Below are 6787 nucleotides of genomic sequence, written 5' to 3'. Positions count from 1 at the left end.
CAGCTTACAGTCTCCTTTCCCTTCCCCTCCCCAGAACAGACACCCTGTGAGGTAGGTGAGGCTGAGAGAGCTCTCTTGAGGACTGCCCATGAGAGAACAGCTCTGAGAGAGCTTGTGACTGACCCAAGGTCACACCAGCAGCTGCATGTGGAGGAGTGGGGAATCAAACCCGGTTCTTCCAGATCAGAGTTCACGCTCCTAACCACTACACTAAAACACTGAATCACCGTGTACAGTTTTACAATTTTTTAAAATCTTTTTTAATATTATGCTAAGTATGAATATTTTTAGAATGTTTTTAGAGTAATGTATTAACAAGAATACAGCTTAATCATTAACAACGAAGCTCGACAGTACATTCAGAATGGTATAAAGTAAACATTAAGGTCTTTTTATAGGCACAAAGTCCCAATATAATACAATTATCATAAAAGAGAAAAAAACAACTAAGTACAAATGACAGTGATCTAGTAATTGTTCCGTTTGCGTACTCTTCATCAGGTTTGTCTGTTGCTGTTGATTCTTGAAGTACTGAAGGCACTGTTTCAAAGTTCTTTATACTATTTCACATAATATTTATTTATTTATTTATTAAATTTGTATCCCGCCCTTCCAACATGGACTCAGGGCGGCGAACATAGAGGCAAATGCCATACATAAAACAATAAACAATCATTACCTATAAAACAGTTAAAAGTCGGTGCTCAGCAGACCATATCAATTCCATAATAAAATGCCAACAACAATAACACACTCCGAGTAAACACAATTGTCTCTGCTCAATTGATGTTACACTATAACTGTCATCCCCATACCAGGGCCAGTGCACCTCATGATGTTAATACGGTGGTGGTACAATGGCGGTGGCATCCCCTACTCAAAAGCCTGGTGGAAGAGCTCCGTCTTACAGGCCCTGAGGAACTGCATAAGGTCCCGCAGTTATAGAAGTCTATATAAGTCTATTGGTGCCACGCTATTACATTTAATTTCTGGTGACTGGGAATTGCCAGTATTAAACTATGATGTGACAAGGTCTACAATAACTTACAAATGGCAAAACACGGTGATTTAGTGTTTTACTTAGTCATGCACACCTTGATCCTGTTCGTTGCAATCAAATTGGGACAGAAGCATTTTTTACAGTTGTTCTCTGTTTCTATAAAGTTCATATAACTGCTTAAATATATTCTATATACTTTTGTTTCTAATGTCCTGATGTCTTAATACTGAATTTTTGTTTATTTATTTTATTAGATTTCTATTCTGCCCTTTCCTGAAGGCTCAGGGTGGATTACAACAATAAAACGATTGCTTATAAAAATACATAATCTGTAACATAATAAAATCAGGCACTGGCCATTCACAAATAATCAATAACATATAGGGGAGTGAATGGGTGGATGAGTTCCAGGTGGGCCAACAAAACAAGATTGGAAAAAGGCCTCCCTGAACAAGACTGACTTGCCAGCCCAGTAGAAGCTCAGAAGGTCTCGCCACGCTCGAACCTCATCCATCAAGGCATTCCACCAGGACGGGAAAAGCCCTTGGCCTGGTGGTAGCCAAGTGGACGTCTCAGTAGACCATACACTGACCATGAGTCAGCAGTGTGGTATGGTAGCTAAAAATGAAAATGCCATTTTGGGCTGTATCAGATCATTCTAAGTGATTGTATCGCTTTACTCTGCTTTGGTTAGACCTCACCTAATGTGTTGTGTTCAGTTCTGGGCACCACAATTTAAGAAGGATATAGACAAACTGGAAAGTGTCCAGAGGAGGACAACAAAGGTGGTGAGGGGCCTGGAGACCAAGTCCTATGAGGAAAGGCTGAAGGTGCTGGAGATGATTAGCCTGGAGAGGACTGAGAGGTGATCTGATAACCATCTTCAAGTACTTGAAGGGCTGTCATCTAGCGGATGGTGTGGAGTTGTTTTCTGTTGCTCCAGGAAGGTTGGACCAAAACCAACGGGTTGAAATTAAATCAGAAGAGTTTTCACCTAAACATTAGGAAGAGCTTCCTGACAATTAGAGTGGTTCCTCAGTGGAACAGGTTTCTTTGGCAGGTGGTGGGTTCTTCTTCTTTGGAGGTTTTCAAACAGTGGCTAGGTGGCCACCTTACAGCAGTGCTGATTATGTGAACTTAGGCAGAGCACGAGAAGGGAGGGCAGGAAGGGTTGCATCGGGGAGAGGATTGCCCCCTGAGGAACCCCACAAACTAAGGGGCACCCGGATGACACCCTCTCTTGTAGTGCCAACCTCTGTCCCTGATCTCGGTGAAATGAGGGCAGCAAGGTACCCCACAAACTCCTATGTTGGTGAGGCAGTGGGTCAAAAAATCATGATCGACCATGCCAAATGCTGCTGTAAGATCCAGTACTAGCAGCAGCGCCGACCTGCCTCAGTCCAGCTGTCTGCAGAGCTCATCTGTGAGGGCAACCAAAGCCATCTCCTTTCCATGTCCAGGGTGGAAGCAGAACTGGAATGGGTCCAGGCCCAATGTGTCTTCCACGAAACTCTGGGGCTGTTCTGCAACCGCTCTCTCAAATACCTTACCCAGAAACGAAAGATTCCAGACTGGGTGTTAATTGGTAGGATCTAAATGATCCAAAGTTGGCTTAATTAAGAGCAGTATGACCATAGCCTCCTTCAATCCTTCTGGATAGACCCCCAAATCCAGGGACAGATTGATAATGTCTACCAAGGGATGCTGCATACTGTGCCATGCAGTGACCTCTTAAGCACAATTCTCAAATTGCAAGGCTCTATGACACTTGCCCCATAAGAGCCTCCCTATCTCCTACGATCACATCTAGGGAAGAGCCACAGCTCAGTGGTAGAGCACCTGCTCGGCATGCAGAAAGTCCCAGGTTCGAGCTGTTGAGAGATGAAAACTGATATTTGCTTTATTAATGTTTACTGCTACACACACTACATGGACTGTGCTCACACATACACCCATAGGCTCAGAGAAAGCTGATTGAATCACCTGTTGTGACCGTTACACATAGAAGGTGCCTACATTTCATGTCCATCCATCCATCCTAGCCTGAGGGAGAAGAAGCACACATTGCCATTGTGCCAGAGAGACAGCAACTTGTTTGAAAGCAACCCCCATTGATGAACTGTTGAAAGACACGTAGTCAACAGATCTGCTCTACATCTGAATTGCCATTTCCTGCCAGATGCCTCTCTTTAATTACCTGGGAAAGGCAAGCTTCATCTCCACATCAAGAGAGGGTCTTGATGCCTAGAGTTCACACTTTCACAGATGCTTTTCCTTGAGTTAGAGTCTTAAGTTTCAATATTGGCCAACCCCTAAGTAGCCACCCCTCGCTACATGCATCCAATAGCTGTAGGGATGGGACGGACTAATAGATAGGTGGATCCAGAAGATGGCACAGTTGCCACCCACCCAAAGATTCACCTATAAAAGCTAAGGACCATGTGCTTGGTCTTTGCTGGCCGCATTTCCCACCCCCACCCCCTGTCTGCTTTTTAACCCCTCTTATGTGCAGCTTTCTATACCACAATCTTTTGTCTCTACTTGATCTCTTGGTCTGCAACCAAAGAGGTCCACATTTGCTGGCTGGTTCTAGCAGTGTGATTTAGAAACACCCATAGGTTCTATTTTTCTGACCCTCATTCTTCATTTCAACAGACAAGGCTTCAGGACAGATAAGTATGAACTGTAACCTACCTACCTCCTAAGTAAAAGGGACTATTATTTTTAGTACTGTATTTCTAAGGAACTTGATTGAATGTGTGCATGCATCTGTATTGATTGTATGTGATCTTGATATTCTTAAGTAAAAGACAGATTGTTTTGGAACACACCGGCCTTGACTCTTTCACTGGCAAACCCTTGGGGTGGGCTGGACCTTGGTATAGCTGGCAGACCCAGATTGAAATTTGCCAACTGCTATAGATAAAGCAGATCCCTGGCATCTCCTGTTGAAAGGACCTGGTAGGAGGTGACGTCAAACACTTCTTCTGCCTGAGACCTGGAGAGCTGCTGAGTAGACAATACTGACCTTGAGAGGCCAAGGGTCTGATTCAGTAGAAGGCAGTTTCATGTGTGTTCACGTCAGGAGGTCTTGTGGCAGGACCCTCCCTCAACAAATAGATACTTCATGGGAGCTGTCCTTGTAGTGGAACTATTTCTGTAGAACTCAGTCCTGATTTCTTAGGGAGGGTTAGAAGAACAGGATTAGACTGACAATGGATCAGAACCTGATCCGAAAGCAAGGTGTGATAGAAAAGGCTGGGCTGTATCTGGAATCTCGAGACACGCAGTTGAATAAACAAAGATGGGGGAATAGTCCTCAGACTGACTATGAGAGGGTCATGTTGCTAGTCACAGTTCTTGGGAGCACACGAGCTTGCAGACTGAACTGGGAAGAAGATTTCAAGTCTTGGGAGAAAGTTTACAGCACATTGGTGTTTCCCCAAATCCATCAGGCTAGGCTATGCTTCACCTGTTCTGGACACCTTCCGAAAGCAGTCTTGCAGCCTGAAAAACTAACCTTGCCCTATAAAAAACATAACTGCGAACAATTATAACGATTGAATACTCACTCTATCCTGTAACTAAGATAGAGCAGAAAAAATGAACAAGAACAGTAAGAACAGGAAGAAAAGATGACAGCGGGAGGGCCCAGATGTCCTCCTGTCCTCAGAGGAGAAGGACCACTCACGGTAAGTGTCCAATGGTCGTTCTCCCTCTGAGGCGGAGGACATCTGCATGGGACCTCCACGAGCAGTGTCCCTTATCTGGGTGGGTTGTCATCTTCTTCCAGGGAGATTGCGTGCTGTAGAACTCTTCTCCCGAAAGCTGCTTCTGCAGATGCCATGGTGTGTATCTTGTAATGCCTTGTAAACGTAGAAAGTGAAGACCACGTTGCGGCCCTGCAAACCTCCTCCACAGAAGCTCTGTTTATTAGCGCTGCATTGGTCGCTGCACTCCTCAGGGAGTGTGCTGTTATGCCAGCTGGAGGATCCTGACCGACGGCTCTGTACGCTTCCACGATACAAGCTTTCAGTATCGCGCTGATTGAAGATTTTGATAGCTTTTCTCCCATGCGAGGTGGGGAGATGCCAAGAAACAATGAATCGGACTTCCTCCAAGAATCCGTCCTCGCGATGTAAATCTTCAAGGCCCTTCTAACGTCCAGTGTGTGCCAAAGACGTTCTTTAGGGTGCTTAGGTTGCGGACAGAAGGTTGGCAAACATATCTCCTGAGAACGATGGAATCTAGAATCCACCTTGGGCCGAAAGGTAGGATCAGTCAGAAGTACTACTTTGTCTTTGTGGAATGTGCAGGAGGAAGACCTCACCGATAATGAAGAACAGGATTAGACTGACAATGGATCAGAACCTGATCTGAAAGCAAGGTGTGATAGAAAAGGCTGGGCTGTATCTGGAATCTCGAGACACGCAGTTGAATAAACAAAGATGGGGGAATAGTCCTCAGACTGACTATGAGAGGGTCATGTTGCTAGTCACAGTTCTTGGGAGCACACGAGCTTGCAGACTGAACTGGTAGGAAGATTTCAAGTCTTGGGAGAAAGTTTACAACACATTGGTGTTTCCCCAAATCCATCAGGCTAGGCTATGCTTCACCTGTTCTGGACACCTCTGTGGGTACAAGTTGTGTATCCCCTGACACTATGAGGCAAAATCCACTGTGTATGGCTTCACTGAGCCTGCTAAAAAGCCCCAGGTGAGCCACCAATTCTCAAAAGTTCCAGCAATTACACACCATTCCCGGTGGGTTCCCAACGGAGGTTCCTCCCCAAGGCCCCCAGGCCAAGTAAAGCAGTCTCACTTCCAATCCACTTCAGTCTTGTGCAAACTGGTCACAAGGACATGCTCTTCATGTCAAAGATGGAGAGAGACCTTTCAGAGTGACTGTAGGGTCCGTGTTTGGGGACAACCAATCACCACCATGCTGTAGTCTCCAGGCTAAGCAATATCTCCACTCTGACCTTCCAATCTAGCAGCAGTGGCAGTGAAAGACCGTGTGGTTTCCCTTGCCAACATGAACTGGGACTGAACTGGAGGAGAAGCCATCCATCCATCCATCCATCCACCCATCCATCCATCCATCCATCCATCCATCCATCCATCCATCCATCCATCCATCTATGTGCAAAGGTGAGTAGCTTTCTAGCAGAGACTGCCCATATTTTTCTGAGACAGAAAGATAAACAAGAATGGAGAACAGATACTATACTCACCAATCTGACAGTCTGATTTAATGCAGAAGAAGAAGAGGAGGAGGAGGAGGTGAGGAGGAGGAGGAGGAGAAGAAGAAGAGGAGGAGGAAGAGGAGGAGGAGGATTTCTATCTCCTCCTCTTTCTCCTCCTCCTCTAGGGATATTCTGCAAATCCCACGGATCCCTGGATGGCCAAGCTCAAGTAGACCTTCATCCCTTGCCGTCATCATCTTCCCCATTGTCAATAATAACAGCAGAGCCCATTCCAGAGCAGAAAATAGATTCAGGTGGGTAGCTGTGTTGGTCTGAAGCAGCAGAATAACGTTTGGATCCAGGGGCAGCTTTAAGTTTCAACCAAGCTATAAGCTATCATGTGCACGCATACTTCTTCAACGAACTCCCCATCCTCTCTCTTCCTATATGTAATGGTTGAGGAAATTCTGTTTCACTTTATTTGAAGAAGTGTGCTTGCACACAAAAGCCTATACCTTGAACAGAGCAGAAGATAGAAAGTAACTTCACCCAAGAGTCTCCCATCTGAAGGTGAAAGAAGGAATGCAAGAAACGAAGAGTGA

This window comes from Gekko japonicus, unplaced genomic scaffold (genome assembly GCF_001447785.1).
Source record: "Gekko japonicus isolate JY-2015 unplaced genomic scaffold, Gekko_japonicus_V1.1 scaffold6231, whole genome shotgun sequence".
Classification (NCBI taxonomy): domain Eukaryota; kingdom Metazoa; phylum Chordata; class Lepidosauria; order Squamata; family Gekkonidae; genus Gekko; species Gekko japonicus.
Note: the sequence above shows the minus strand (reverse complement) of the source record.